We start from the raw sequence: 16232 nt of genomic DNA on the forward strand, positions 1-16232 counted from the left end.
TTTCAAGTCACTCTTGGCCTTTCCGCGAACGCGGGAGGACGGTGTTCTTAAATCTCTCCCGCCCAGGGTCCTCGGAGCCGGAAGAGGTTAAGGGTTAAGCCTGAGCTCTGCTGTCAAATGCAAAGTGTAGTCCGCTATTCGCTCCCGATTAAAATAGCATTTTTTTTCATAAGTCACTTGGAGGTAATTGGGGAAATTTGAATACAGATTGGATATGGAAAATATTAAAATATTACTTAGATGATGTGAAAAAAATTTGGAGTTATGTAGGAAAATTGACTTTGTAAAAAGAAAAAGACATGACGAGTGAAGTAGTTAAATTACATAGCTGTAAAATTATAATTTTACAATTTTTCAACCTGGGACCTCCACCTTGTTCCTTTACAGCCGCCGGACCCACCAACCCCTGAGCCCCATCCTGGCGCGCCTGGGGCCCAGTGTGCAGATTCTACTGAGGGTCTGCACAGGTGCTCCAGGGGTGGATGTTTATAGGAAATCTGTTGGGTTTTATACATTAACATTGCTTCTTGCTGAATTCTCTTATTGTTTCATAAATTTTTGTGTTAAATAGCTTGGATTTCCATGCACATAACAAGTTTGCTTGCTTTTTGCTGACGTTTATAATTCTTTGTCATTCTTTAGCAAATTACAGATAAAAGCACAAGAATGCTGGTTAAACTATATTAAATCAATCATAATAGACTTTAACATAAAGATCACGAAGGAGAGAAAGTGGTCACAACATATGTCATTTAACAAACATTTATTGAAAACTGACTGTACAATCGACATCATTCTAGGTGCTGGGATAGCAACATCAAAGAAAAGAGAGTAAATTCCCTACCCCCATGGAGTTTATGATCAGGGTTGTTGTGGGGCCTATTAGTCAGGGTCCCCTCAAGAAACAGGTGTCAGTTGTCAAGAAACCATGGGACACTTGAGGAGAGTGTAATAAATAGGGCTCTAAAAGTGTGGGTAGGGTTAGTGAAGCATCCTGTAACTAGTGTTGGTAGAGAGTTATTATCACCCCCAGGGCTGTAGTGAGAGTAGGTAACATTATCAGAACTTAGCACAAGAGGCCACCCTTATGAGAGCTGTGGTCTTAGGAAGAGAAACATTGTGAATGCCCATTACATGGCTCAGCACGGAGAGCCAAAGGAATAAATACCCAACACCTCACTTGTTCTCTTCCCTCTGATATCCTATCCTCCGTTAAGCATTTATAAACCCCATTCAATACCTGTTCTTAGAATTCCATCCACATATGTCTCTTCTAGACCTTTTTGTCACCAATTTTCCAGTCTTATTCTTGTTTAGCCCCCTACTACCTGTCAACTCACTGAGCTACTGCGCATAAATCAGTAAAATCGAAACTCAAGTACATGTCAGTTCTTCACAAAGTGAACTACTTACTATCTTCAAATATCCTGTTTTTTTAAAACTGCATTTATATCAGGTTCCCAAAGAGTTACAATATTAGCAATGAACGTCTTCACTGTTTCTGTAATTACTGTTGGTAATTACTACAAATCAAAGTTGTACAAACTTTGGATTGGAGGCTGGTTGAATTATCTGCCAAACTGGGGTGAATGGTCCTTTAATCAACCGTATACTGAACAAATCTACAGAGTAAAAACTGAGATGGAATTTGAGTGACTTGGTGTCCATCGAGAATCAAATCTGATGCTGTAGTGTTAACATGGGACTTCAGGTCTAGAATAATTCTGTTAATCATACTTCTTCCAAATTAGTCAGTTAATGTTGTGGGTCCTGATGAGACAGGATTTAGGAAGGCAGAGAGCGGCGGGGAATGCTCCTGGTGATAGGATCCTTAGAGCAAAGGACAGAAGACAAAAGGAGAAGGCTATATTCGTGAGATATGATCTGGACCATAACGCTATAATTATAAGCTTATAATGTTGCCACACTGCTTTCTTAATGTAATATTTGTGTTCTTTGTTGTTTATTATTTTCCTTGATTCAGGTTTTGTATTTTTCATGATGTAATAGTTGTCGGTGTCGCAATCCAATGTACACATCAGGATAGATGCGGAGACGGCTCATGGCCACCCTGAGTTTATTATGACCAGCTTTTCAATATATACATAGCTTACAGCTATTAAACATACACAGGTGTACTGCATGAAATAATTAGCGAATGCCAAGAATTCTTAGTGATTTCTCAAGCAGCCCTCCCTCGGCGTCTGTTTTGATATTATCATGTTATTGCTGTGCTCCTATATTTTTATCTCAGAGCAGGCAAGGTCTCTCAGGCCATGGCCCCTCCTGCTCCTGATATCGATATCGTTTCTCCATCCGTGCCCCCAGGCGGCTGATGCCTGTCTTAGTTTGCCTCCCCATGGAGGTCTTACCCGTCATTGGCTAACCGGCCTTCTCACCTCCGGGTCACAGTTTGTGGGCAAGCTTTTTCCAGTGATTATTAACCCTTCCTGTGTCAGGGGTGGCTACAATGGGGCTTGATGATTAGTCATCTCAACATCATCACTTCATCCCTTAAAACACTGTGCTGTCTCCTAGAGGACTTCCACACAGAACCCCTCCACCTAAGGGACTCGTCTTTACATCCTGATTCTCAGGGTCTTGGAGCCACTGCTACCTTTAGGCAACTCTCCTTCTCTCACCCCAGCACTTGTGTCAACCCCTATCTCCTCTCTCCTTGGAGCAGCCAGCTAAAGTCTCCTTCCACATGAGGGTCTGGACAGGACTGTACAACAGGTATCTCACAACTTCTGTTTGGGTTCAGGAAACATGAAAGCCATTAATAACTACTGAATCCAGAAGCCCAGAACTTCCTGTAAGACAAATGAGGAAAGGTAACTTTTATTCCATCTGGAGTCCCCTCAGGCAGAGGATGTGGACATGGCACTGCTCATCAGGCCACGTTGAGGCGGCGTCCCACATGCCACAACTAGAAGGACCCACAACTAAAATATGCAACTATGTACTGAGGGGATTTGGGGAGAAAAAAGAGAAAAAAAGAAGAAGATTGGCAACAGTTGTTATCTGAGGTGCCAATCTTTTTTTAAAAAAAAAGAGAGAGAAGAGCCCCTTCTCATAGCCTGGGCCCCTTCATTGTGGCTGCAGATTAGGGCACAGTTCTGAGTGTTAATCCATGTGAAGGCTGCCTCAAGAAAGCTGATTCCCTTAGGCAGCACCTGGTACCAGAGAAATTCACAGTGCCTGAAGCTGGGATCTGGGGTTCCCATACCCAAGCCACATCAAGGTACCAATCAATTCATGCATTTTATTCGCCCTGACGTTAGGTTTGGAGTGTGGGCTTGAGGGTATAAAAATGCAGGTAACCCATTCACATCACATTCTATGTCACTGAAAATTCTTCAGGCGCCACAGAATATCATGTAAATGACACCCCACCCCCCAAGCTGCACAGCACTGATCTCTGGGTATAAGCAGCAAGCCCATGAAATCTGTTTCTAGAGAAATTCATCCTCATCTCTCCAGTCACTGTTCAGCTAATATGTTTTCCTTCTTTTGGTAAGAGTCCTGCTTTCCCATAGGAACTGGAATCTGGGAAAAAGGAAAACAGTACTAGAAGCAGAACAAGAGTGTGGGATCACTCCTGGGTGGTACTGTCACCTCATTTGGACAGTTCACTGCCTAGATGTGCTGAGTGTGCAAATTCTGTCTCGTTGCCTCATCCAGTGTTTCTCTGAATAGAAGCAAATATCTGGGCACCAGGTATGACTTGTTTTGTGACCCCAGCCAGTAAGTCAGCCCTTTTGAGCCACCACCTCTCCCTTGGTTAGAAGCTCTTTGGCAATGGGTTCATGGAAAACATCCATGTTCATGGAAAACATCCCAGAATGGGAGCTACATGCTGAATTCCCTAGTACTGGCTTTGCCATCGATTGTGTGATTCATTCTCTCTGATGTTCAAGCTGTGAGAAGCAAATTTGAAATGACGGATGTGCTATATTAAATATATCAATAAGAGCAGAAGTTAAACCTTGCAAGCTGTAGGGTTTGCTTCCTCTATAAGCCTGGCTATCTCTATGGGAACTGAAGGTTGCTTCTTTAGGCCTATAGTCGGGCAGCTAGAGCAGAGTAGAGATACGGTGGCGGAGCGAGGATGAGCCGTCTTGCACCTAATTTTTCCTCCCCTCTAAGTCTGAATACTTGCAGTGGTGAGGCAGGTGGTTCTAAGGGCTCCTTTCACTTTACCATTCATGATGACCCCACACCGCCTTTACCTCCATGCCACCTTTCCCTCCTTCTTTGGATGCTTCAATCTCTTTGATGTTTTTCTTACCAGACGTTACTCTCCTTAGCCATTCAACAGCTTTAGCTTTGATGACGTGGATGTGGATGAGCACAAGGATCCGCTTGGTCCCTTTGGTCACTTTTGCTTCGGTGAACTCAGTGGGATGTCCAAGAAAAAACCCTTGTGTTAGGAAGAGTTCTAAGAAGGTTCCAAAGATCCCTTCTTTTGCTAGTCACACCCTGGTATAAACTGCTCCCCTTGAGTGTAAACTGGACCTCGTGATTTGCTTCTGACTAATAGAATAAGGGAAAAGTGATGGGATGTCATTTCCCTCATTAGTTTACAAGATTGTGCCTTCTGTCTTGCTAGCAGACTCTCTCCTGGCTTTGACGAAGCAAGCTGCCATGTTGGAGAGGCCTACATGACAAGGAACTGAAGGTTGCCTCCAGCCAACTCCAGCCAACAGCCATCCAGGAATTGAGGCTCTCAGTCCAACAGGCCTTGAGGAAGTGCATCCAGCCAGCAACTGTAGAAGTGAGCAAAGAAGTGTGTATTTCCCCAGTCAAGCCTTCAGCTGAGACCCCAGCCCCAGCTGACACCTTAATTGCAGCCTTGTGAGAGACCTTGGAGCAGAGAACCCAGGTAGGCCTTGCCTACATTCCTCACCAACAGAAACTATGAATTAATAAATACTTGGTTTTTTAAGCCACTAACTTTTGGGGTATTTGTTATATAGTAACTAACACACCCCTAAATTACTGTAACCTTGGTGTAAGATGCAGCATGGCTGGGAAGGCAGGCAGCAGATGAGAGGACAACCTCCTTGACAACATTCCTGGAGATACTGTCTTCAATCTCGAAGACTATCCCAAGTTCTCTTAGCTGCAGCGGTATCATTGTGCTCCCCCCAGCCCTGATTAGTCTCCAGGAGGTGAGGCCTAGGTAAGGTAGTGCTGGGTGGAGTGGATGGCCAGGATGTGGGGTGTTAATCTGTCTGGAAGGGACATTTTGAGCTCGAAGTGACCCTCAGGGATCATGAGGAGTGATGATAAGGTCATTCTTCCCCTCCTCATTTTTTCCTTCCTTTTCCACTCACTCCACCATTCCTTTTTCCCTACTTGTTGTCTCCTTTTGCCCCAAATTCTGGGTGGCTGCCCGCTGACCATTCCTAGAAGTGATAGCCAGGTGATCTCTTGGTCTTGCAATAATTCTACCAAGCTGGGCGTCCTGAGGAAGTTTCCCTCGGGAGCGGCTCTGCCCATTCCTTGAGGTGTCCTCACATGCAGGGAGACCTCATTGTTGAGCTCAGAATGTGCCTTCCAGACAGATTAACACCCCACATATAACAGATTCTTCGGCGGGACCCACCCAGTTCCTGGACCCCGCCCTGGCCACTCCAGTGTCCACAATCGCAAAACCCATCCATACACACACCTGCACTGACTGCTCACCTGTGAGATACTCAGGAATCAGCAACGTTTTCTAAATGAAGGTAAGTTACGGTTTTCAGGAAAATATTCCTATCTCTGGTCCTTTTCAGAGCTGCGAGTTCTCTCCTCCCTTCTGCTCCAGGAAAGGTAGAGGAAGGGGAAGGGTGGACTGCTCCCCATTTTCGTTAGGGTCAGCTGAGGCGTGGGGACGTGGCCCACCACCCAGACTTCCTGAGGGAGAGAAAGGCTCTTAGGAGCAGGTGACATTCGTTCCTCGCCAAGAGATCCAAGAGCAACATTTGCCCCTGCCACTCACCTCAGGGCCTAAACGCCCCCACACTTCCAATTCCAAAACTTTCTGAGGCAACGAGGGGCAATTCTGGCTGTATCCTTCCAGAGGAACGCATCCCACCCTGCAGCTGTGTATAGTTCAGGATAGTGAGGGAGCAGATGGAAAGACAAGTTGGGCCAAGTTCTGGACTTGAAGGGTTTTTCCCATTTTGAAAAGGCCCAGAAATTTTTAGAGTAAACTTTTTGTACTTTTTATGAAATCATTAATCATTGAGGGAATGATTATAACTCACTTTTACTTATTTGAAATGTTTTTATACATGGACGACTTTAGAAACTGTGTATGAATTAACATGAACATTTATCTCTCCCCACTAGAATATAATATCCATGAAGGAAGAGTTTTTGCTTCGTTGGCTCATTGCTGCATCCCCAATACTTAGCATCTTGCCTGGCCCAGAGTAGATAACTGAAAAATATTAGTTGATTAGTTCAATAAATTAAAAAGAGTCTGAAACAGTTAGAAACTAATGAATATTATGAAAAAAAACTTAGTTGCACTTCAAGTTAATGCAGACATTATTGATTCTTGAGTTCTTAATACCTGGATGAAATTAAAATCTAGTCGTGGTAACTGAGATGCAGATTTACGTGGTTGTTATTAAATACTCACAGTAGTTTACCCGGATTGTGCTCCTATATACAAAAAGAGGATGCCTTTCAATTGTATCAACTCTCCTTGCCTATCCTCAGCATTTGTCAGGCTTATGTATATTGGGGCAGGAGCGAAAATGTGGATAACCTGTGTTTTTGTGTATGTTTGCATGCATGCATATATGTGTGTATTTGTCTAGATATCATTCCACTTATAGACCCACAAGATAAGTAAGTTCTTAATGCTTTTAGAGGTAGGATCAGATATGCGTGCTTTCCTTTACACTGTTGGTCAGTAGAGGGAGCTGTCGTCTGCCACTGCAGCATGACTATGTAGGTACAGATTCATTTTCTGTGAGAACCTGAACCTCAGTAGTACCTTTAACTGAAATAAAAACTATAGATTTTGATCAGTAAATGTGCCAATAGGCCAATCAGACAAATTAAGACCTAGGAAGAAGTAACATAAGACACATCATAGCGCATGTTATACTTTTGAAAAGAAAGGTGGTTCTAATGCTAGATAATAAATTGGGTCAGTGGTAAATCATTAGCACTTATGTACAATAGCATTGCTGTGGTAGAAAAGGTGTATTGTTCTTCAACCTTCTTTTCTCATAAACTTCATTGCTTATTTGTTTTTGTGTATGTTGCATTTGGTTCATGTCCTTGGTCATCTGCAAAAATTCAGAGAAAAAATATAAAAATTAAAAAGTAGGAAAAGAGAAGCTCATATGACATATAAACTAAACTTTTAAAGTGTAACACAATGCTTTCAAGACTCATCTCAAAAGTTTTTGTCATCTACTATGTATAGGCTCTATATTAAACGCTTTTCAGATATTTTCTTATTTAATTCTCAAAAAGCATCTTCACAATTGGTCTTCTTAATCAAATTTTACAGGTAAGAGAATCACTATCTGAAAAGATAGACATCTAAAGTCTCACACTACTAATAAGTGGTTAAGTTGACATTTGAACATCAATCTTTTGACTCTAATTCCTATGTACTTATCTTTTCTTCTAAATTACTCCTCTGATCAATTGTTCACCCAGTTCTGGTACAAGCCAAGTATATGGGATTATTCTCTCTTCAGAGATAAGTTTCCTCTTCCTCATTCTCACGGGCTGTACTTGAGAACAAAATCTTGCTCAACTTCACCATGCGCTAAAGGCTCTGATGGCACTCTAAGAATCTATTATCTTTATGTTAAGAAGTCTAAGGAGAGCCTGCTGTTCTGCTCTGATCTGGTCTGGCCTGGCCTACAGCAGAATGTTCTGGGAACCTGAGGTGGTCAGTGTTTCGTCACCTGTCTAGAATGTTTGGAAACTGACAGAGACTATGAGGTTGATTCATCAAGAAGCTGACTAGGGAACAATAAACAAAACCTGTCCACATATCCCCACTGTGGCTTTGTTAATGATATTGATTTTGCATTTACTACAATGTCTAATCATAATGCCTTATGATTGCATTTTGGGTGTAAGAAAAGATGTTCTTTTTTTTTTTGAGGAAGATTAGCCCTGAGCTAACTGCTGCCAATCCTCCTCTTTTTGCTGAGGAAGACTGGGCTGAGCTAATATCCATGCCCATCTTCCTCTACTTTATATGTGGGACACCTACCACAGCATGGCTTTTGCCAAGCGGTGCCATGTCCGCACCCGGGATCCCAGCCGGCGTACCTCAGGCTTCCGAAGTGGACGTGCGCACTTAACCGCTGCACCACCAGGCCGGCCCCAGAAAAGATGTTCTAAATCCAAACCTTTCATTAATCAAGATTACCATCAGCATATGTTATTCAAAAACTAACTTGGGTCTTATTTGTCGACACTCATCAAAATGGAAGGTGAGTTATTGAATAATTTCATTTAATTCTTGGAAATTGCATAGAAAATATATCATAATAAGAAACAAAAGCATAAGCTCTGTTTAAATGGAGTCATTATTCATAAATTTTTTTGGGTGTATTTATATAATTGTTTGCCAAAGACATTATTTCATAATGAGCTTATTGTAAAGATACTACTATCTATATTGGCAATTCTTACACTTTGATTTTGTGTGTTATATGTGGGTTCTTATCCTATTTTTAACATGTAATCTCCAAATTAATACCCCTTTGATTTTGTTCATCAACTCTTGCTTAACCTGATCTATATCATGTCCAACAGGTTGAATGACTAGTCCCTTAAAGGTAGTTAAATATTATTATATTAATTTTATTATTTATTTAGAAGTGCAAAATAGGAAAAAAGTTTTCAAACGGGGAAAAAAACAGCATCTACTTCATAAGGTTGACGAGTTTAAATGACTTCATATGAGGAAGGCAACTAGAACTTGGCCTGGTACAAAATAAGAACTATATTTATCGCTTTTATCTAATTTGACTCAAATATTTAGATGTTTATAAATCCTGAGCAGCTCACATATTCATTTAACGTTTATTCTTTCAGCCTCTATTACATGCCACGTGTTATACTAGATTCGAGGGCTATAACCATGAACCAAACAGACAACGATGCCAGCCTTGAGTTTTTACTTATACCAATTGTCATCATTGTAGCCTCTCCAAAATTCCAGCTTATGAAAAATATTATTTGCTAGTTCAAGATTTTTGCTTTTTAATCTTAGCGATGTGTCTAGTTGCAGAAATTGGTTATATCTCTAAACCCAATGCTCTTTGCCTCACTTCATACTATTTTGAAGCCAAGTACAGCACCTAACACAGACTAAAGGCTTATTCCATGCCACATTTCCTATGTTACAAGAAATTATTGCCTCATGACCTACATTAAATATTTATATCAATTACAAGGTGCATCTCAATTTCAAAAAAAAGTGAAACTGTGAAAGAGAAAAGGCACCTTAGCACTGAGAAAATATAGTGTTTCTATTTTTATTATTAAAGATTATATCATCAACTTGACGTAAATATAATCTTTCACAATGTAACACAAAGCAAAGAATTTGTTGTTATTGACAACCAGAGTCATTCAATACAATAATTAACAAGATATCTCATAAGATTTTTAGCCAAGTTACATAGTATATAACAAATTGAAAGGTTTCAATTAATTTGGAAAATTTAAATAAAATTTACTTTAAATGAAATTGGAAAAAATATTTAGTTGCATGTACACGTACATTTCCACAGGATTTTTGGATATTCTATTCAAAGTGTCTGGTTTTTTCTAAGTGACTCCAAATATCTGTAATCTGCAATTATGGGCTACAAGGTTGGTATATTGAACAAATGTTTCAGATATTTAATTAGCTCAGTTGACTTTCCGGGTGTATTCTTGTTCACATTTGTTTTTTATTTTTCTGTATGAACTAAATGGTACGTATACTCATTCTTGAAAATTCTGGAAGGTGAATAGTGGCGTTCTTAAATTTTGGAATTGCAAATGCCTTTGGACATCACTGTTCCAATATTCCATGATCTACTGCATAAGAATGTGCCACAACAGGATAACCAAACCTGACTTGTGAGACTATTATTACTTTCATTTTCATAAAGACTTCCCACATCAATCACCAAACATATACTTATTACTATATTTATGATCACCCCCAGGTTACTTGGCAACACTACCTAGCAATGAGGCATCACAGACTTCGCTGACTTGGTCCACAGCTATTCTGGAGAAAAATGTATTATTTAACAGTTCGCTCTAGGATTTTATTCTGCAGATGTGATTAAATTGTTAATATCCCACTGCAAGTAGCCCAGTGATGAAGATCTTGTCGAGAAGGAAAAGTAAGAAATCATTAAAGAATATGACTAAGAAGCCACAATGGAAAATTATCCCAACTCCAGTCATTACTCAGTGATTTCCAAAGGCATTCTTGTCTACTGATTCTGAAATTAAAAAATTCTCGATAGGTAATGCTGATGTAGAATATATTCAAACTCTTTGGAGGAATGGAAATTACCTTTACATTTAAGGAGGGATTTACCAGGTTGAAAAAAAGGTGTTATCTTCCATCCAAGGCGTCATTGAGCTGGTGTTTTAGGGATATTTAAGGTATCATCAGTCTGGAAGACATCCCTTAAAAGAACACTACAAAGGATCTTTGTTATTGAGCTTGGTTTTACATATTTACAAAATGTTTGTAAGAGCACACACTTGTTTATTTTATTTGCTTGGTTTTCTAGGATGAATTTTATAGTATTAGTTAAGTAGTTGTCAGTCAATGACTCAATGGGTAAATGTTAAAGAATTGCCTATATGCCTAGATTCTCTGTATACACTTACATGCATTTGTTTCTACACAAATCAGCAAAAACAAAACAAAGCAAAATACGTTTGCTGGACCCTGTTCTTTCATGGAGAATGTACTTACCTTGGTGATAGAGGATATAGCTAAAGCATTTGGAATATAGGGCTGTTTTCTTGGGAAGACTTTCAGCTCAACTGGCCTCTGAGTATCTTCATTAGCTACTTTCAAGTTGTTTTCATAGGCCACTGTTGGTGTAAAGTTAAATAAAAATAAACATAATGAAAAATCCTGGGTTGCTGAGAAGCATAAATAAATAAATAAAGTAAACATTTACATAACTATAAATTTTTAAACATTCACAAATCACATTAGCACTTTCTATTCCAGTATTTTTCTTGTTATTCAAGATTTTTATCAGCTATTGCTCAAATAAGTAACATATCTACATTTTATTCATCAATGAATCATCAGTGAATTATACATTTATTTGCATAATCACATTCATGATTACATTGAAGAGTCATTCTAAATACTAGACTAAGAATCCTTCTAAGAATTCAATGCTCTTTCTATTTACCAGTTTGACTTACATATATATGCATTAGAATTAGAACACATCACTGCAAAACTCACATAGTTGAAGGTTTGCATCTTACGGATGAAAAAATTGAAGCCGGGAGAGGCTAAATGATTTGCTCAATTCCAAAGCCACTTGATGATAATGCCGTAAACAAAGTTCTGTTTTTCTGACACTGACTTTAATGTTTTTTTCACTAAATTAGATTTTAGAAACATTATTGAGCCTGCACTGATGGCCTAGTGGTTAAAGTTTTGCACACTCCACTTTGGCAGCCCAGGTTCAGTTCCCAGGTGTGGAACCACACCACTTGTCTGTCAGTAGCCATGCTGTGGCAGCAGCTCACATAGAAGAACTAGAAGGACCTACTACTAGAATATACAGCTATGTACTGGGGTTTGGGGGAGGAAGAAAACAGGAAGATTGGCAGCAGATGTTAGCTCAGGGCAAATATTTCCCAGCCAAAAAAAAAAAAAAAATATATATATATATATATATCTCACTTCCTAGTTATTAAAAACAAGTATCAATATATAATTAAAATAAGCTAACTTTGGGAAATCATTGACCTCTTTTTCTCTAGCCTAGAGAAAAATGTATCTCTGACACATAATGAAGTATTATGTTACACTATTTTTCGTAATTTATATCCTCCTACCATATAGTGGATTCAATAATGTCCCCCCCCAAATTCATGCCATTTGGGGCCTCAGAATGTAACCTTTTTTGGAAAGAGCATTTTTGCAGATGTAATGAGATCATACTGGTTTAAGGATGGCCCTAAATCCAGTGACTAGCATCCTTATAAGAAGAGCCGTGCACACACACACAGACACACAGGGAAGACCGTGTGAATACGGAGGCAGAGAGCAGCGTGATGCAGCTAGAAGCCGAGGAATGCTAATGCTTGCTGGGAGCCACCAGAAGCTGGGAGTGAAGGAAGATCTCTGATACATAAAGTATTATATTCTTTACTTTTCTTTGGTAATTTATATCCTATCACTACTTCAACAATTATTTGATTCAGCTTTGAATACAGTCTTAAAATTTTGGTGTAACATATACTTGTTTTTACTTTGGTTTTATAATTGCTTTTTACCAGTAAACAGAAATATATTGATATTTAAATACTTACCTTGTATCCAATAACACTGCTAAATACATTCACAAATCCTATAGGTTGACCACAGATTTTTTTAAGGGGGGAAGTTTCACTACCATGTCAACTGCATATTATAATGTTTTATCTCTTCTTTTGCAGTTTACATGCCTTTCATTTATTTACTTTGGACCTCTGTCACAATGTTGAACAGCAGCGGTGATAGTGGACATTTTTGTTCCTTGTCTTCTTCTTAATTTCAGGGAAAACTTTCCATATTGTATCGTTATGTTTTGGTTGCTGTGATGTTTCAGTACTTAAACTTTATCATATTGAAGGAGTTCTCTTCTAACTGTTGAGAGGTTTTGTGTGTCATGGATGTGTGTTAAATTTTATAAAATGATACTTGCATCTGTTTGAGATAATTGTTCTCTTCTATTTTGTTAATTTAGTAAATTACATTATTTTGTTATATTTTTATTTATTTTTTTATTTTTCATAAATATTGGTAGCAGAGCTAACAACTGTTGCCAATCTTTTTATTTTCTTCTCCCCAGAGATCCCCATTATAGTCTAGTTGTGAGTGCCTCTGGTTGTGCTATGTGGGATGCCGCCTCAGCACGACCTGACAAATGGTGCCATGTCCACACCTGGGATCCAAACTGGCGAAACCCTGGGCCACTGAAGCAGAGAGTGCGAACTTAATCACTCGGCCACGGGGCAGCCATGTTATATGTTTAATTGCATTAAATTCCTGGAATAACCCAAACTTGGTTATGCTATACCATTCTTTTAGTATCTCTGTATTCCATTTGGCTATATTTTGGTTGAAATTTTTGTATGTATGTTCAGGAAGGAGATAGCTCTATATTCCTTTCATGTGATCTTTCTCCTCAGGTTTTGATATCAAGGTTATACTAGCTTCATAAAATGAGTTGGAATGCATACCCTCTTTTTCTAATCCATACAAGAATTGTGACATATTATTGCCCATTATCTCTTCAGATGTTACTCCCACCATTACCTCTTCTCTGAACTCAAGTTTCATGTATGTTAGAACTTTTCAGGGCCAGCCCGGTTCCATAGTGGTTAAGTTCCTGTGCTCCTCTTTGGCAGCCCAGGGTTCGTGAGCTCAGATCCTGGGCGTGGATCTGCACGCTGCTCATCAAGCCATGCTGTGTTGGCATCCTGCATACAAAATAGAGGAAGATTGGCACAGATGTTAGCTCAGGGACAATCTTCCTTAAACAAAAAGAGGAAGATTGGCAACAGATGTTAGCTCAGGGCTGATCTTCCTCACCAAACAACAGCAACTTTTCACCATGTCACTAACATATGTTTCCTACATTATTTTGTATATTTTCCTTCCATCCTTTTGCCTTGAGATATTTTCTTCTGGCCTGTCTTCCATTTCCTGTCTCCTATCTTCACTTGTGAGAACCTGCTATTAAAAGCACTATTTTCTTAACTTTAATTATTTATTTTCTGTTCTAAGATTTTCATTTGATTCTTTTTCTGGTTTCTAGTATTCTATTGAAAATCTCTACCTTACCATCTAATTTCTTAGATTATTATTCTCACTTATTTTGAATTCCAATATCTGAATCATCTGTGTCTCTCTATTGCCTGGCTTTTTTCTTTTGGTTTTTAGTTATCTGGTCTTGTGTCCTGGCATGTCTGGTAATTTGCCAGAAATTTAGTAGGAAAAATTTAGGTGATAATTTAAGGCTCTTGATATTATCTTCCTCCACAGTGGACTTATTTTGCTTTTGCAGGCATTTACATTAGCAGAAGACCACTTCATTCCAATAAAGCATTGAGGTGATTTAAAGCTGAATTTCATCCTCTGTGAGGGCTGATCTCTTTCCAGTTCCCTCTATTCCTTAGAAATAGCTCTTGGTAAGAAGGGTTCAAGTTAAAAGTCTGGGAAGTTTACTAGAGCACTTACTGGTATCTGAACGCTATCTCATCTCTTTTCTCTCCCAGTCCCCTAAGACTTAAAATATCTGCTTGGCATCTTTGCTTCTCCACTTCTCCTTGGAAATTAGCAAAGTGGCACTGAACGTATTCGTGCTCCCTTCTCTCCAAGGTCTTGGCCCTCGTTTCTTTGTTTGGCATTTATCTGGTTCCTTCAGAGGCTCTTCTATTTCTGAGAAGTTATCTTGTCTCTCTATCTCACCTTGACGTTTTTGTAAGTTCCCTGGATACAGATGCTTTCCCTCGCTCACTGCAGGTCTGTATTTGGGTAATCAATCCTGATTTAGCTTTCCAAAAAGCTGGTCTAAAGTTGCAATTGATAATTTATACCTGTGAACCTCCCAGCATCAGGAACCTAGAAGATAATTTTCAAGAAACATGGCACTAGGGAAAGGGTGAAGGGAGAGACATTTGTTTTGTTTTGTAACTTTTGCTTTAATTTGGATTTATGAGTGAAAATTCCTATTACTGTATTTAAAAAGAAGACTTTTAGCCTTTATTTATTTTGTTCTGTTGTCCACATATAAGACAGTGAAGGCACTGCATGATTGCTTAAAATGCTTAAACTTTGTATACACTTCACCATCATAAATATTTTTCTTTTGTTCATATTTCTCCAAATCTCTGCCCATAGAAGTAGAATTATTGCTTATTGCTATGGATCAACTATCTTTTGTATAATGAGCTTTTTTTCATTGACAATCCTACTATGAACATTTTTACTTATTGATACTCTCCACGAATTTTAATGATTTCAAAATTTTTTCTATTATAAATAATGCTGCAATAAGCAGATACATAGACAAGATTTTTTCATTCCTTTCCACTATCTTCTTTGAATAAACTCTAAAGATTGAGAAGCAAAAAAGAACAGTAGCTAAATAGGCTTTGAAGAATTAAGAACTTGAATTCCATTCTCAGTTCTACAACATTCAGTTTGACTTTAGGCAAATGATGACTCCTTTCAGGTTACATTTTCCTCATTTGTAAATTGGTAAAAGCAATACCTACCGCTTAGTGTTGGTGTGGAGATTCAATGGGCTAATGTAAAATTAAAATATATATAAGGAAAGTTTTGCTGGTGATGGAGAAGTTTACAGGATAGATTGGGATGATGCTTTCACAGATGTATACTTATTTCCAAACTCATCAAGTTGTAACCATTAACTACATACAGTTTTTTGGTATGTTAATCATACCTCAATAAAGTGGTTCAGAAAACAAATAAATAAAATTTATTTCTCACCAGATAGTTTTTAAGTCACTCAATAAAGAGCAGCTGTTATTTTTATCATACTCATTCTCATCAATAACAGATAAAAGAATATGAATGTTTTTTGGAAAACGATATTTTGGTTGACTTGCATCAGTAGAACACCTCTTCATATATGGTTTACTCCTATGTTTGCTCCGCCTTTTGTATATCAGTTCTTGACAGATTTATATTTTATCAGTACAGCACCAAAAACTGTTTTTTGAATACTCTCTGTAATGATGAGGAAATTGAAACATTCTTTATTGTGCTAGAGTTAGTAGGAAGAATAGGCTATTTATATGTTACTTATCTTGGTTTGGGTGTGTTTTATCAAACTTGTTCTGCAAGTTAATACAAATACTTGCACGTTGTGCAATAAAATACCTTTTTCCACAGTTGTATTCTGTTCTTTTCATCTGACAAGCCACCTGAAAAAACTCAGCTTTCTGTTGATGCCAAACCTATCCATCCAGGGCACTCC

At 38.7% G+C, this 16232-nt stretch overlaps 1 protein-coding gene and 1 long non-coding RNA gene across 4 annotated transcripts in view; one reads left to right on the forward strand and one right to left on the reverse strand.

Moving 5' to 3' along the window:
* Positions 1 to 4751, forward strand: part of CARNMT1 (carnosine N-methyltransferase 1) — a 222026-nt gene extending 217275 nt beyond the window's left edge. The window contains exon 9 of one of the 2 annotated variants that reach the window (XR_011431495.1): positions 4616 to 4751. The gene's annotated coding sequence lies outside the window, so the exon portion shown is untranslated. Of the gene's footprint in view, positions 1 to 4612 lie in introns of both variants that reach the window. The other variant, XR_011431499.1, reaches the window with a different exon arrangement.
* Positions 2047 to 16232, reverse strand: part of LOC138920403 (uncharacterized) — a 45995-nt gene continuing 31809 nt past the window's right edge. The window contains exons 1-5 of one of the 2 annotated variants that reach the window (XR_011431524.1): positions 13544 to 13707; positions 10967 to 11088; positions 5990 to 7295; positions 5695 to 5904; positions 2047 to 4769 (exon numbers count right to left, since the gene is read on the reverse strand). This is a non-coding gene — a long non-coding RNA (uncharacterized lncRNA). Of the gene's footprint in view, positions 4770 to 5694; positions 5905 to 5989; positions 7296 to 10966; positions 11089 to 13543; positions 13708 to 16232 lie in introns of those variants that run through there. The other variant, XR_011431523.1, reaches the window with a different exon arrangement.

The sequence above is a fragment of the Equus caballus genome, chromosome 23 (genome assembly GCF_041296265.1).
Source record: "Equus caballus isolate H_3958 breed thoroughbred chromosome 23, TB-T2T, whole genome shotgun sequence".
Taxonomy (NCBI): Eukaryota; Metazoa; Chordata; class Mammalia; order Perissodactyla; family Equidae; genus Equus; species Equus caballus.